Source organism: Dama dama, chromosome 5 (genome assembly GCF_033118175.1).
Source record: "Dama dama isolate Ldn47 chromosome 5, ASM3311817v1, whole genome shotgun sequence".
Lineage (NCBI taxonomy): Eukaryota > Metazoa > Chordata > Mammalia > Artiodactyla > Cervidae > Dama > Dama dama.
The window spans coordinates 92048954-92064965 of record NC_083685.1 but is presented as its reverse complement, the minus strand read 5'-3'; the positions used below and the strand labels follow the sequence as shown (position 1 = coordinate 92064965).

The following is a 16012-nucleotide window of genomic DNA, read 5'->3' as shown; positions in this document are numbered from 1 at the left end:
CCGTGGAACAGCCATTAGGGCAGAAATGATGGGAAGCAGAAAAACAATGGGTACCTGGAAGTGGAGGCTCATCCACTCAGACAGCATCGACAGAGGGGGCCAGGCTATCTCCGGAGCAAAGCCCCGGCCCTAGAAACCAGTACCACTGGGTGTCTGCATGCATGCGCTGACCTCAGCACACTGGAATGCAGAAATCCCCCTACTCTCCAGCCATGGTCATGGCCCCTACAAGGCCAGAACTAAAGGGAGGCGAGCGTTTCCACGTGGCCTAAGAGACTCATGTCTGAGGCAGGAGGGACACTTCCTGGCCAGGGCAAGTCTAGGAGTTGCAAAAAAGTTTAGGTGACACTGTGGGGGCTGCAGTCAGACAGATCAAGGCTGGAGCCTGGCAGGCGCCATTGACCACAGGCCCTGGTATCCTCACCTGTACAATGGGGATAATATCTTAGGTATTCATTGTTCGAAGCCTGCAGTGCTGTGTGCTGTGTTGGCACAAAGTAAATGCTCTCAAAAGTGAAGTATTACTATTAATCATAATAAAATACAGAAATGGCTCGGGTTTCCCCAGTGGCTCAGCAGTAAAGAATTTTGCCTGCCAATGCAGGAGATGTGAGTTCGATCCCCAGGTCAGGAAGATCCTATTCCAGGGGACCCCACTCCAGTATTCTTGCCAGGAAAATCCCACCGACAAAGGAGCCTGGCAGGCTGCAGTCCATGGGGTTGCAGAGAGTCAGACGCAACTCAGAGACTGAGCAAGCACACATACATAGAAATGGCTCAATGAAGATTTACAGTACCCTTTCTAAACAGATAAACCCATGTGGTACTTTTCAAGTTTTTCTGACATTTCATGTTCTCAGCATCACTCACCCTCTCTCTGATGCACCTTCCCTTGGCCTCTGTGAGCACCCTGCCCCGTCTGTGCCCCTCTGTTCCGGTGCCGTCCTGGCCCCATATCTCCACTGGTTCTCCCCCGCACCTCCCCTTCAGGCCACTGACTTTTCTCTCTCCACAGGCTCTCTCGGGCTCTCAGTCCCGCTCACGGCTCTCTTTGCCAGTGACTCACAGATCCTTCCCAGGCAGAGACCTTCCTCTCCACAGAGCCGGAATCAAGTAGCCAGACAGCTGAACTTCTCTGCAGCTTTTACTCCCCCAGCCCCCACTTCCCCTGCCTCCGCTGGTGACATTAACTCCTTCCTGTCTCACCCTGTCTTAGTTCAGGCTGCCGTAACAAATACCAGAGAATGGACAGCTTAGATAGCAGACATTTATTTCTCACAGTTTTGGAGGCTGGAAGTTCCAAAATCAAGAGGCTGGCAGATTCAGCATTTGAGGAGGGCTCTCTTTCTGGTTTGCAGACAGTTGCCTTCTTGCGGGTGTCCGCACACTGGGGGCTTTAGGGAGCGAGCTCTGAACCCTTCCCTTATCAGGGCACGAATCCCAGGGTAAGGGCTCCACTCTCATGACCTCACCTAAACTTAATTACCGCCCAAAAGTCTCACTTCCAAATAAAATCGACACATGGATTTGAGAGGGACATAACTATCCAGTCCGTAGCACCCTCCAAAGCCAAGACATAGCCATCGACTGTATTTCCTATGGTTTCTCAAATCCACTGCTCCCCCCCATTCCCATTCCCCACGACCCTGGGGTGGGGGAGACCCTCATCATCCTTCCCCCTCAGGTTCAGTGCTGTCCAATAGAAATATACAAATATACACCATTTAAAGAACTTTAGTAGCCACATTAAAAAGTAGGGGAAAAAAAAAAAAAGAAGTGAGGGACTTCCATGGTGGTCCAGTGGCTAGAACTCCTCATTCTCAATGCAGGAGGCTCAGGTTCGATCCCTGGGCAGGGAACTAGATCTCACAGGCTGCAACCAAGAGTTTGCATGCTGCAACTAAAGATCCCTCAAACTGCAATGAAGATTGAAGATCCTGCATGCTGTAAATGAGACCAAGTACAGCCAAATTTTTTTAAAAAGTGAAATTAGTTTCAATAATATATTTTACTTAACCCAATATATCTAAAAGATGATCATTTCAACATGTCATTGGTATAAAAAGTTACTAAAGAGATACTTTACATTTTTTTGGTACCACATTTTTTTATATCCAGTGTATATTTAACTCAGCACATCTCAACAAGCACTGGCTGCATTCAAAGCGCTCACAGACACATGTAACTAGTAGCCACCATACTGGACAGCTGACTCTGGTTTCTTTCCCTCAAGTCCATTGTCTACATGACTACCACGGTTGCATATCTAATCTGATTATGGACTCTCACTGCTTAGAACCCATCAGTGGTCCCTAACAGGACACAGTCCACACCTTGATGTCCCTGCCCCCCCTCCCATTTTTTTCTTAGCTGCACCATGAGGCTTGTGGGATCTTAGTTCCCAGGCAGGAGATTGAACCCAAGCCCCCTGCATTGGAAGCACCAAGTTTTAACCACTGGACCATCACTCCCCTGCCTCTAATTTTAGACTCCAACAACAAGGAACTATAAAATAAGCATGGTATGATACTAATTTTGCTTTAAACACACACATTTATGTATTTACACATACAAAATAAGAGTATAGACGATCGGTACATAGTTGCAAAGAAAAAAACACCAGAAAGACACAGGCACTAAAATGTAAACAGTGGTGATCTCTGGTTGGTGGAATTATTTATTTATTTTTAATGTTTTGGCCCCATTGCACAGCATGTGGGATCTAGCTCCTCAACCAGGGGTTGAACCCAAGACCCCTGCATGGGAGCATGGAGTCTTAACCACTGGACCACCAGGGAAGTCCCCTGGTTGGTGAAATTTAGCATTCTTCCCTTTGCAAATTTGTACCTCCTATTTTTAAAAACAACATAATTTAAAAGGTGGGGGTTAGCATAATAGGTGCACATTCAGCATAATATTTGGGAGAAAGGGGTGCAGTCAATCTTCATGATTCATGAGTTCCATATCTGTGAACTTGCCCATTTGCTAAAATTTATTTGTAACCCCCCCCTCCCCAATCAGTCTGGCGACACTTCCATGGGTCATTCTCAGATGTGCACAGGGAGGTGAAAAATACGAGTCACCCACCCACCACACGTGTTCCCAGCGGAAGTCAAGCAAGGCCCCACGCTGCTTGATTCAACTCCTACTATAAACAAGTGTCCTTTTCAGTCTGTTTGGTGCCACATTTTTTGCATTTTTGTGCTTGATTTTTTTTTTCTGGTCATTTCACGGTTTGAAATGGCCCCCCAAGTATCGTGTGGAAAGGCTGTCTAGTGTTCCCAAATGCAAGAAAGCTATGAAGTGCCTTAAGAAGAAAACGTGTGTTAGATAAGCTTCCTTCAGATAAGGGTTATAGAGCTGGTCGTAAGTTCAGCATTACTGAGCCAACAATATGTATTGAATAAGGTGTCTTCAAAGAGAAACACACTTAAAACCAGCTCTGCACATGGTCACCATGGAGGGCGTGACCGTGCGCACAGAGTAGCCACAGCCTCCATGCCTCGTCTCCTCCTGGTACATAGCACCCTGCAAACCACAGCTTCAAGGGGACCTGGGCTTCTGACAGTATTTTATAAGTCTTAACCACTGGCCTGCCAGGGAAGTCCCTCCGACAGTATTTTAAAGCACACCAAGATGATGCGTTAATAAGAACTGACTTTAGAGACCATTTTCTGAACATCTCAATTCTTTCTCTAGGAAAACAGTCAAAGAGCTGATCTGGCCCAGCGGCCCCCTTTCCAAGTGCTCGAGACCGAAGCCAAGTATGTGTCCAGAGTTGTGCCTGTCTCCACGGTGGCTTCCATCTTCCTGCTCAGGTTGGAATGACCTCCTGGGAGCACAGGGCGAATTCCCGGGACCCATGATCCAGGCCCAGCGCCAAGGGTTCAGACCTGGACTATCCCTCCACCCAGGAAGGGCCCTGACTGCCTGAACAGGCCCCAGGGAGCTGCCCCCTCTCCCTTCCCTGCTGGCCCAGCACGAACAAATACTGTGGCCGCAGACTCATCCGAATGGAATTTCTCTTTAACACTTTGGAGCCTCATCAGCCCAGACACAGGACTTGAAGCACCTGGCTCTTTTTAAATCCTTTCTTTACATTTCACGTTTCAGCCCTGGTAATCCCCCCCTTAAGAGCTGTTGTTCAGTGGGGTAACATGCTTGTTTTTTCAGCCACTTGAGGCTTTTCACACAGGCGGTCTGGCAGGCACCCTGGACCTGACCCCAGCCCTCCCACAGGAAAATGGCTCTGCTCTCAGGAACAGGCTCCTGGGACCCGGAAAATCGTCCCACGTCCTAGAGGCCAAGATACACAAAATTACTCGGGAAAACTAGGACTGTGGCATTTCCCTCTTTTCAGGATGCTTATCTCTGTTCTCTGAGCAAAATTTGGCAACAGTTTACAGGCACGAGTTAGTCTCTTTTTTTTAGGGCCACCAGGAAGAATGCCAAGGAACACTACTGTCCCAGCAATGAGGACCCTAGAGGCTGGAGCCCAGAGGCTGGTCAGCCACATGGCTGCCTCCTTTCTGCGCCTCAGTTTCCTCATCAGTAAAAGAAGGGGGCTGCTGCGACTCAATCCCCAACATCCTTTCCAGTTTAACCCTCAATGATCACACTAGCCAATGTGATGTAACAAGAACTTTTGTTTAAATGTGATTGCAGCACAAAAATACAAAAGAATGGATGCCTTTAACTTTGAGACTCACCTTTATGTCTGGAATTTCATTCTACTTTCTATCTGCCAACTGTTCATTCTTTCTTTCAATAAATATTTGTGCTAAATATGCATTCATCAGACCTACCGTATGTACTATGTATGAATGACACAGTGATGAAGAGCACAAGGGTCCCTCAGAAACCTTCTGGTCTGGCATTACAGAACAGTCACCCCTTCCTGAGGGATGATCAGTGCCTCGTACTAGGCTGAGGCTTTTTATATTACGAGCCATTGCAAACTTCAAAGGCAATCCTGCCAGTAGGTACTACTATCATTCCCATTTTACAGATGGGGACACTGAGGCTCAGAAAGAGTCAAGTAATTTGCCCAAGGTCTCAAAGGGGGAGAATAAGGAGAAATGAATCTGAACCAGATCATCCACAACAGGGACTGGCCTCTCTGGCTGTTGTCTGATGAGGTCATGAGACATTCAGTTCTCAGAGCCACGGGTGGCACCCAGCCCTATTAGAACCAACACACCAGACGTCATCCTATAGACTCTGAATCTGCATATACCATATAGATCATTCATATACACATATGTAAATCTCATATATATATTATGTTGTGTCTCCCCAGCTTAGTTATCAATATCTTTGAGAGCAGGGATTTTGTCGTTAATTTCTCAGCATCCCGACACTGCCCCCCCCCCCCCCCAGGCAAATGAGATACTCAAAACACATGTGACTGACCAAAGCTGAGCAGTGCCGATACAAAGCAATGAAAAGTGCAAACCTGATTTTTGTAATATGAGCACACATGTAGTAAGAAGTCCAGTTTGGGAACGTCTGAGTCCCTGTCATCGCTCCCCCTGCTCCTCATTGCTGTCCAGGAGTGGAAAACCCCCAGAGGAATTTCCTTCCCTTTATTTAACAAACAGAAGCCCTTAACCCAGAGTTTCTTCTTTATGATCTATGGAAGCGTATACAAAACACATTTCTGCAACCTGGCCCAGGAAGAGGTTCCTTAGTCCCATTTTGGCCTCTTTGTACAAAAATCATCTGTTTCTTACTATGCGGCACATCTGGAATCCAGACCTTCTTTCTCATCCCAAGCCCCCTGAGAGAGGCCACTGTCACCTTGCAAACAGACCACTGCTGTCAGCGTCCCGGAGTCGCACCTCCAAAATCGCACCCATAGAATTGCACCTCCAAATCAGCATCACCTATGGTGTATTTTCCTGACTATCTGCCAAAGGAGCTTTTGTTTTCCTAAGAAAAGGTTAAAATGTTCCCCACCGAGTACGGAAAACCTCTGTCACTCATCAGTTTTGCAACATGCGTCGTCTCTCTCCACCCCATACTCACTTTTCGAGCTGGATCAAATGAACTTTCTCCTTCTCAGCTTTCCCCCCCACTTCATTCCCACATGGTTATTTATATCCAGAATATCTTTCTTTCTTAACTCACTGGACTACCCTCCCCCTCTTTTGAAAAGGTCACTTTCGAGTTTATTCTTTCCAGAAGGCTTTCTTGAAGTAGGTGGCGGCAAGCTGATTCTCTCCCCCCATGTCTCTTGCCTTGATAAGAAACAATGAGCAAGTTACCCATCCTTCTCAAGAGGCCTCTGCTAGCTAGATCCAATGCTGGGAGGAAAAACCCTGCACTCAGATGAAGCATTCAAAAACTGATACACACTCTTTCAGGCAAGAGTCCTGTTATTTTCTTCACATGCACTTAAGTTTTCATTACCCAAAAAATGATTACATTCAGAACCCCTGAAAATCAGTGACCCAACACCATAGACGCCACCACCCTAAGACAACGTTAAGCGATCTGGGGTATTTGCTTCAATCATTCTTCTTATACAACTGTTCAAACAGTGTTGCAATCATGGTATCTGTGTAATTTGCGATCTTGTTTTTTTGAATACAATACATGAAGTATAGCTCTGTGTTCCTGCAAAGGCCACTGAATCATGTTCAACATGAGGCTGAGCACTGTAATTTACTCAACCACCCAGGGATGAACACTGAAGACATTTCTGACTATTATATACAGCTTTAAAGAAGACCTTCAAGAAGGTAAGTAAGATGCGGCATGATCATTAGTTTTGTTCTGACACATTTAGTCTGCACTTATGACTAACGATTGAGAAAATATTCTAAACAGACACTAATTCCCTTTCCATTCTTAAGTCAAGGTCCCTCTAAAGGTTCACCAGATCTTTGTGAAGTCTGCTTGCCACAATTCCTATTATCTATCTATTTAATAAACCTATTTCATTCCCATAGCAACCCTTTGATTTTTTCATAAGCCACTTGCCTACATGAATCTACCACCGAATGAGTAATAGGTATTCTCAGCTGCCTCCTACAGAAAAGAATAAGGAATATTCAGGGGAAAGGGAATGTGTATGTGATCTGTGTAAGAAGACTTTAGGTGTAATACTTGTGTATTTTTCTCAAAGCAATAGATGCAGTACTACGATGCTGTAGGGGATGCTAAGCAGCAGAAATCACACTTCAAACACCTCTTAGGAGTGCATAATCTAAAACAATTTGGCCTAATAAAATGGAAATCCTTCTATAATGAAAATAGTAGACATGCCCCTTTATTTCATAACTTTGGATTATGGAGGTGATAGACTTTCTAAAAGTACAGCACATTTTTAATAAACAAAAAGTTATACTGAATACAAGCTGCCTAATACCAATCCCCACAAAAGGTACAGCATAATACAATTGACTGGTCTGGGGAAGCCTTTTGTCCCTGCACAAATCTGAATACTATTGGAAGGAGAAACAGTTAGGGAACAAAACTCTGATTTTATCCAAACCGTAGGGCACAGCAGTGGGAATTTCACACTGTCTTCTCATTGTTTTATGTTAGTCCTCAAGGGGGGGCCCCTCTCAGAGAAAATGCTTTTAAGTTCTCCTGAGTCCAATGTACCCAATAAGCATGTCAGGCTAAGTCATTTTCCTTCTGTGGAAAGGGTGGTCTGTTCCTTGTCTCCATCTTTGTTGGGTTCAATATCAAGGCAGACAAGATACCAATGTATTATAGGGCTATGAAACGACATTTCTAGTCTTTGCACACCTGAGACAGAAAAAACTAGCACCTGTCAGGGCAGTCAAGAATATGAGAAAGATCTACATAAAAGGTTTTTTTTTTTTTTTTAATTTTTTGGCCACAGTGAGCAGCATGCAAGATCCTAGTTCTCCAACCAGGGGTTGAACCTATGCTCCCTGCTTTGGGAAGAGAGTCTTAACCACTGGACTGCCAAGGAGGTCTCAAAAATGCTTGGTTTAAAAGCTTTGTGTGTGTCAGGGTTGTGTCACGGTCATTTTGTACTTACTTATGTATGTATGAAATATCTTTTTTTCCTTTCATTGAAGTATAGTTGCTGTACCATATTACATAAGTTACAAGTATGCAATATAGTGATTCATAATTTTAAAAAGGTTTTGCTCCATTTATGGGCTTCCTTCATAGCTCAGTGTGAACAGTAAGAAAGGCAAAAAGATAGGACACTGAAAGATGAACTCCCCAGGTCAGTAGGTGAGCAATATGCTACTGGAGAAGAGTGGAGAAATAACTCCAGAAAGAATGAAGAGACGGAGCCAAAGCAAAAACAACACCCATTTGTGGATGTGACGGGTGATGGAAGTAAAGTCCGATGCTGTAAAGAGCAATATTGCATGGGAACCTGGAATGTTAGGTCCATGAATCAAGGCAAATTGGAAACAGCAGATGACCACAAAGTGGTCAAACAGGAGATAGCAAGAGTGAACATCGACATTTTAGGAATCAGCACACTAAAATGGACTAGAATGGGTGAATTTAACTCAGATGACCATTATATCTACTACTGTGGGCAAGAATCCCTTGGAAGAAATGGAGTAGCCATCAAAGTCAACTAAGAGAGTCCAAAATGCAGTACTTGGATGCAGTCTCAAAAACGACAGAATAGGGAGGGAGATTCAGGATGGGGAACACATGTACACTCATGGCTGATTCATGTCAATGTACAGCAAAAATCACTACAATATTGTAAAGTAATTAGCCTCCAATTAAAATAAAGTAATTTTTTTAAAAATGACAGAATGATCTCTGTTCATTTCCAAGGCAAACCAATCAATATCACAGGAATCCAAGTCTATGCCCCGACCAGTAATGCTGAAGAAGCTCAGGTTGAACGGTTCTATGAAGACCTACAAGACCTTCTAGAACTAACACCCAAAAAAGATGTCCTTTTCACTATAGGGGACTGGAATGCAAAAGTAGGAAGCCAAGAGATACCTGGAATAACAGGCAAATTTGGCCTTAGAGTACAAAACAAAGCACGTCAAAGACTAAGAGTTTTGCCAAGAAAATGCATTGGTCATAGCAAACACCCTCTTCCAACAACACAAAAGAAGACTCTACGCATGGACCATCACCAGATGGTCAATACCAAAATCAGATTGATTATATTCTTTGCAACCAAAGATGGAGAAGCTGTATACAGCCAGCAAAAACAAGACAGGGAGTTGACTGTGCCTCAGATCATGAACTCTTTATTGCCAAATTCAGACTTAAATTGAAAAAAGTAGGGAAAACCACTAGACCATTCAGGTATGACCTAAATCAAATCCCTTATAAGTTTACAGCGGGAGTGAGAAATTGATTCAAGGGATTAGATCTGATAGAATGCCTAAAGCACTATGGATGGAGGTTCGTGACATTGGACAGGAGGCAGGGATCAAGACAATCCAAAAGGAAAAGAAACGCAAAAAGGCAAAATGGTCATCTGAGGAGGCCTTAAAAATAGCTGAGAAAAGAAGAGACGTGAAAGACAAAGGAGAAAAGGAAAGATATACCCATTTGAATGCAGAGTTCCAAAGAATAGCAAGCAGAGTTAAGAAAGCCTTCCTCAGTGATCAATGCAAAGAAATAGAGGAAAACAATAGGATGGGAAAGACTAGAGATCTCTTCAAGAAAATTAGAGATACCAAGGGAATATTTCATGCAAAGATGGGCACAATAAAGGACAGAAATGGTATGGTCCTAACAGAAGCAGAAGATATTAAGAAGAGGTGGCAAGAATACACGGAAGAACTATACAAAAAAGATCTTCATGACCCAGATAATCATGATGGTGTGATCACTCACCTAGAGCCAGACATTCTGGAATGCAAAGTCAAGTGGGCCTTAGGAAGCATCACTATGAACAAAGCTATAGGAGGTGGTGGAATTCCAGTTGAGCTATTTCAAATCCTAAAAGATGATGCTGTGAAAGTGCTACACTCAGTATGCCAGCAAAGTTGGAAAACTGAGCAGTGGCCACAGGACTGGAAAAGGTCAGTTTTCATTCCAGTCCCAAAGAAAGGCAATGCCAAAGAATGCTCAAACTACTGCACAATTGCACTCATCTCACACGCTAGTAAAGTAATGCTCAAAATTCTCCAAGCCAGGGTTCAACAGTACATGAACCATGAACTTCCAGATATTCAAGTTGGATTTAGAAAAGGCAGAGGAACCAGAGATCAAATTGCCAACACCTTTTGGATCATCAAAAAAGCAAGAGAGTTCCAGAAAAACATTTACTTCTGCTTTATTGGCAACGCCAAAGCCTTTGATTGTGTGGATCACAACAAACTGTGGGAAATTCTTCAAGAGATGGGAATACAAGACTACCTGACCTGCCTCTTGAGAAATCTGTATGCAGGTCAGGAAGCAACAGTTACAACTGGACATGGAACAACATACTGGTCCCAAATTGGGAAAGGAATATGTCAAGACTGTATATTGTCATCCTGCTTATTTAACTTAAAGCAGAGTACATCATGAGAAACACTGGCCTGGATGAAGTGCAAGCTGGAATCAAGATTGCCGGGAGAAATATCAATAACCTCAGATATGCAGATGACACCACCCTTATAGCAGAAAGCAAAGAATAACTAAGAACCTCTTGATGAAAGTGAAAGAGGAGAGTGAAAAAGTTGACTTAAAACTCAACATTCAGAAAACTAAGATCATGGCATCTGGTCCCATCATTTCATGGCAAACAGATTGGAAAACAGTGACAGACTTTATTTTGGGGGGCTCCAAAATCACTGCAGATGGTGACTGCAGCCGTGAAATTAAAAGATGCTTGATCCTTGGAAGAAAAGTTATGACCAACCTAGACAGCATATTAGAAAGCATACACATTACTTTGCCAACAAAGGTCCGTCTAGTCAAAGCTATGGTTTTTCCAGTAGTCATGTATGGATGTGAGAGTTGGACTATAAAGAAAGCTGAGTGACAAAGAATTGATGCTTTTGAACTGTGGTGTTGGAGAAGACTCTTGAGAGTCCCTTGGACTGCAAGGAGATCCAACCAGTTCATCCTAAAGGAAATCAGTCCTGAATATTCATTGGAAGGACTGATGCTGAAGCTGAAACTCCAATACTTTGGCCACCTGATGCGAAGAACTGACTCATTGGAAAAGACCCTGATGCTGGGAAAGATTGAAGGCAGGAGGAGAAGGAGATGACAGAGGATGAGATGGTTGGATGGCATCACCAACTCAATGGACAAGAGTTTGAGTAAACTCCGGGAGTTAGTGATGTACAGGGAGGCCTTGCATGCTGCAGTCCACGTGGTCGCGAAGAGTCGGACACAACTGAGCAACTGAACTGAACTGAACTCCATTTATGGGCTTCTTTCATAGTTCAGTTGGTAAAGAAACCACCTGCAATGCAGGAGATCCTGGTTTGATTCCTGGGTTGGGAAGATCCGCTGGAGAAGGATAGGCTACCCACTCCAGTATTCTTGGGCTTCTCTTGTGGCTCAGCTGGTAAAGAATCTGCCTGCAATGCAGGAGACCTGGGTTCAATCCCTGGGTTGGGAAGATACCCTGGAGAAGGGAAAGGCTACCCACTCCAGTATTCTGGCCTGGAGAATTCCATGGACTTTAGAGTCAATGGGGTTGCAAAGAGTCAGACACAACTGAGGAACTTTAACTTTCACCCCATTTATAGTTATTATAAAATATTGGCTATATTCTTCATGTTGTACAATATACCCATGTAGCTTATTTTATACCTAATAGTTTGTACCTCTTAATCTTCTACCCCTAAATTGCCTTTCCATTCTGGTAACCACAAGTTTGTTCTCTTTGAGTCTGCTTTTTTCTGTTATATGTACTAGTTTGTTGTACTGTTTAGATTCCACATATAAATGATATCATACAGTACTTGTGTTTCTTCACTTGGCATAACGCCCTCCAAATTCATCCATATTGCTGCAAATGGCAAAATTTCATTCTTCTTTATGGCTGAGTAGTATTCTCTTGTGTATATATATCACATCTTCTTTATCCATTTATCTGTGGATGGACACTGAGGTTGCTTTCATATATTGGCTATTGTGAATAATGTTGCTATGAACACTGGGGTGCATATGTCTTTCCGCAATAGTGTTTTTGCCTTTTTTTGGATATCTACCCAGGAGCAGGATTGCCAAGTCATAAGGTAGTTCCATTTTTAGTTTCTTGAGCAGCCTTCATACTGTTTTCCCAAAATACCTTTGAAGAGACACACAAGAAACTGACAGTGGTGGCTGCTTTGGGGAAAACAAACGATGGTCCATCGTTAACACTTCCTTTTCCCCACATGCCTTTCGTTTTACTTGAAATTTCTTCCAACATGTGAAGGCACTGTCTTTTTCAGAATATTGATAATTTCAAATGCTAAAATCTGTGTAAAAAAAAATCTAAACATCTACACTTTTATAGGCAGTCTATACCTACTCTTTTTTTGGCAGGATATACAAGACACTATTAGCAGTGGGTTATCTTTGGAAAGAGTCATTTTACGACTCAATAAAACACTGGCTTTCTCTTGGGAATGACGAAAAGTTAAGAAGTGGAAAAATAGTGTTTAAGTATATACTGAACGAGGAATATAAATGGCTTTTTATTGCACGCAGCAGTGAAGCCGTGATCTGTGCTGCACAGGCAGCACACTCCCACACACGAAAGGGCACTATGTCCTGTTCCGAGGACTGGCATTCACCTGGTAACTGCTGCCTCTGTGGCCGTAGCAACTGAAGAGCAGACTCAGATGATCGCAGGGAAAAAAATCATTAATTGAGCCTTCACAGGAAAGCAGTGCTTCAAAAAGTGCTTCAAAATTAGAGTGTTCTACACCACAGCCCCTGCCAATTAATACTTCCCACAAATCCAAATGAAAGAGAAGACGTTCAAGTGGTATTAAGTAGTATTTTACTCTTAAGAACATTTGTAAAAGCTTAAAACAATACAGCCACGGGCTGAAGCCAGCGACCTTCTGCAAATTTAGGCAAGTCACTTCCACCAGGAAAGTGTCTCAGGCCTTTAATTCCAATTCATCTTTGTGCCTAACACGTGAAATGTCAGAATTCTTAGGTGCCAACCTTGCAAAACATGTTACAGACTCATGTGTAATTGTAAGTGTGCAAATATACTTGGGCCAGAAAGCAAATCCATTTTAAAGCAAGGTAAACTGTTCAAATTAAATGGGCTAATTCATCCTAAAAAGTCAAATATTAAAAAGATAAAAAACAAATCTACCAACACAAGGATGCTGGGTTGCTTTGTCACTAGTTATTGTCTCTTGCTCATTTTGAAACAAAATACCACACTTAATTAATTAGCCAGCAGATTCTCATCCTGCCTGCGCCTGGAGGGGAGAAGTGGCTTTGTGAAAAGACTCCCTCAGGCTCTATTAGTGCCCTAGTCAGACAGTGAGGGGTGGGGGCTGGGATGGGGACAAAGCAATTAAAGCACAGGACTTGGGCCTTCTGGACGAATTGAGTGCTCCCAACTATATACTGACTGCTGGGATGTCTGGCCACAGCTATTCCTACAGGGTCCTCTGCAGGAAACAAATGTTCCATCACTCCATGCTTGCCTAGCTGATCTTGCAAGTCCTCCTATAAGGTATGGATTACATCAGAGGGAGAAAAAATGTGGCCAGTGTATCAGCTAACTGCAATCAACAGATGGAAAGACTATCAATTTTCAAAAGGGCAGAAAGGGGGAGATTATGCAACCTACAGGTTGGTGAAGTTGACAGTGACCCTTAAATAAAACCGTACAGGTTATCACAGTTACTAAACACTTAGGAAAAGAAGTGATCGATTTAGAAGCGAGCATGGGCTCACAGAATACAAAGCATTTCAGACCATCTTTCCTTGGAAGAGAAACAGCAAATACCTAAGTGATAGCAAGCTGTTTGTTAAGGTCTCCTAGGATAAACATGTTAACCAGATGGAAAAATGTGGGCTGAAGAGAAATACAATTAGGCTGATTTAGAACTGGCTGGATTTGAAGTGGGTCGAACCACTGACCAACAGGCTGCTATTAGCCTGGAGGGGGTCCCTAGCCGTGTACTCTGGGACTCCATCACCAGACATAGACAAGGTCTAGAAAGGGATCCCATAGTTCAAAGGCCAGAAGGGGCAAGGATCATTGTGGATGACCACAAGGACATAAGAAAGATTCCAACAGCCTGCAAAAACTCATCAAACATAAATAAACTGACTCTTTTTAAGGTAACAGACACAATACTTGGGACTCTGTTCTTTTCTGTTCAGACATTAAGATTGGGTGAAAAGGACTTTCGAGTTTTGTTAAAAGGACGTTGGAGGTCTGTGAATCAACATGGTGTGATGTGATTATCAGAACAGAGAATGCAATCTCAGAGTATGATAAGACTAGATAAGATCTAGAACAAAGGAGGTGCTTGGCGCAGACCAAACTGGAGAGTGTGCTCATGGTGTGGGACTACTCTTTAAGTGAGGTCCTAAACAAACTTGGAGAGAGCTGTGATATGACAGACCAGGATGGTATAGAAACTGGAATACACATTATCTGAGAAATGGTCAAACGACCAAGGGGATCTTTCCTGTGAAAGAGAGAGGAGTTGTTTGCAGTTCTTTAAAGACAAGCCAGTCCCCAGGGAGAGGGTGGCGGATGTCAGAATCCTTTCTGACGTCTCAGGGCTTCTCAGGAGGGGGCACGTTGCAGTCACTGGACAGGCTCTAGCAGAGGCTAGATGACCACGTGCTGGGCACCCTCTCATGCGGTTGGTGTAGATGACTCTACTGGGCATCCATGATGCTGTTGGCCCAGCATACTCGGCCTCTCCCTCTAGTTACACACCCTCAGTTCTCCTGCATGAGTCCCCCATTTCCTGAAGCTCAGTCTACCTAGTTCTTACCACACCCTTACCACACAGGTGCAGCTGTGGCTTAGGTTTGGCCATAGTATTACACACCCTGGCCATGGTGACTGGTCCTGACGACAGGACCAAGCTGGCCTCCACCTGCAAGAGTTCTGAGAGGACAGGAAGCAAGCCCAGAGCAGCCGGTGGCCCTCACATCACTGTGAGGAACAGCCTGGAGAAGATCAGGGCCTACACGGAGGCCAGCAGAGCACGGAGATGGAGAAGGGCAAGGCAAACCACTCCAGTATCCCTGCCTGGGAAATCCCGTGGACAGAGGAGCCTGGCAGGCTACAGTCCATGGGATTCCAAGAGTCGGACACGACTTAGCGAGTAAACCACTGCCAAGTGATCCTGAGGACAGCCTCGGAGGCATCCGTGTCTATAAGCTGACCTACACCTGGGCCTCTCAGATACAGGCGGCTAGGACCGTTTCAACCCAGGAGTTAATATTCCACAGACCTAGACGAAGAGGAAAACACAGCTAAGAAAAAGTAAGGGATGTGGCAAGTGGGTAGACCCAGAGTCAGAGCAAGTTTAAATGAAAGGGAACAATTGAAAATGGTCAAGAAGAGGGGGAAAAAATATTTGAGACACAGGCAAATGGGCAACGTGTAGACCTTATTTGGACTCAAACAAACCAACTGTTAAAAACAAAAAAAAAAAAAACCCAGAGACCTCATGAGAAATTGAATTACTGGCTGGATGGATGCTGATATGAAGGAATTACTAGATTTTTAAGATATCATATTGTGGTTATTTTTTTTTAAGAGTTACTTAGTGAAATGTTTAAGAAGGGAATGATAGGATGTATGGGAGTGGCTTCAAAATAATCCAGTTAAGGGTGAGGGGAGCTGGTGTCCGTGAGTTGATTATTGTATGTGGGTGCGGGGTGTGCAAGTCGGGGGCGGTCCCTGTACTATCTTCCCCACCTGTGTGATGTTAGAAGTTTTCCATAGTAAAAAGTTAAAGAATAAATAAATGGTAGGGGGAATAGGCAGAGACCAGGATCTCTCCCCTCTCCTCTGCCAGCTCAAAAGTGAAAATAGAATACACTCAGTAAAACTGAGCATGCAATTAGTCAGAGATAGTCTAGAATCATACCCACATTCAAAGACAAG

At 43.8% G+C, this 16012-nt stretch overlaps 1 protein-coding gene across 4 annotated transcripts in view; it reads right to left on the bottom strand.

The window, feature by feature from the left end:
• Positions 1-16012, bottom strand: part of NXN (nucleoredoxin) — a 161884-nt gene that overhangs the window by 135767 nt on the left and 10105 nt on the right. Inside the window, exon 1 of one of the 4 annotated variants that reach the window (XM_061143017.1) lies at positions 871-1020. The exons of the other annotated variants lie outside the window; for them this stretch is intronic. The gene's annotated coding sequence lies outside the window, so the exon portion shown is untranslated. Of the gene's footprint in view, positions 1-870; positions 1021-16012 lie in introns of those variants that run through there. 4 annotated transcript variants of the gene reach the window in all.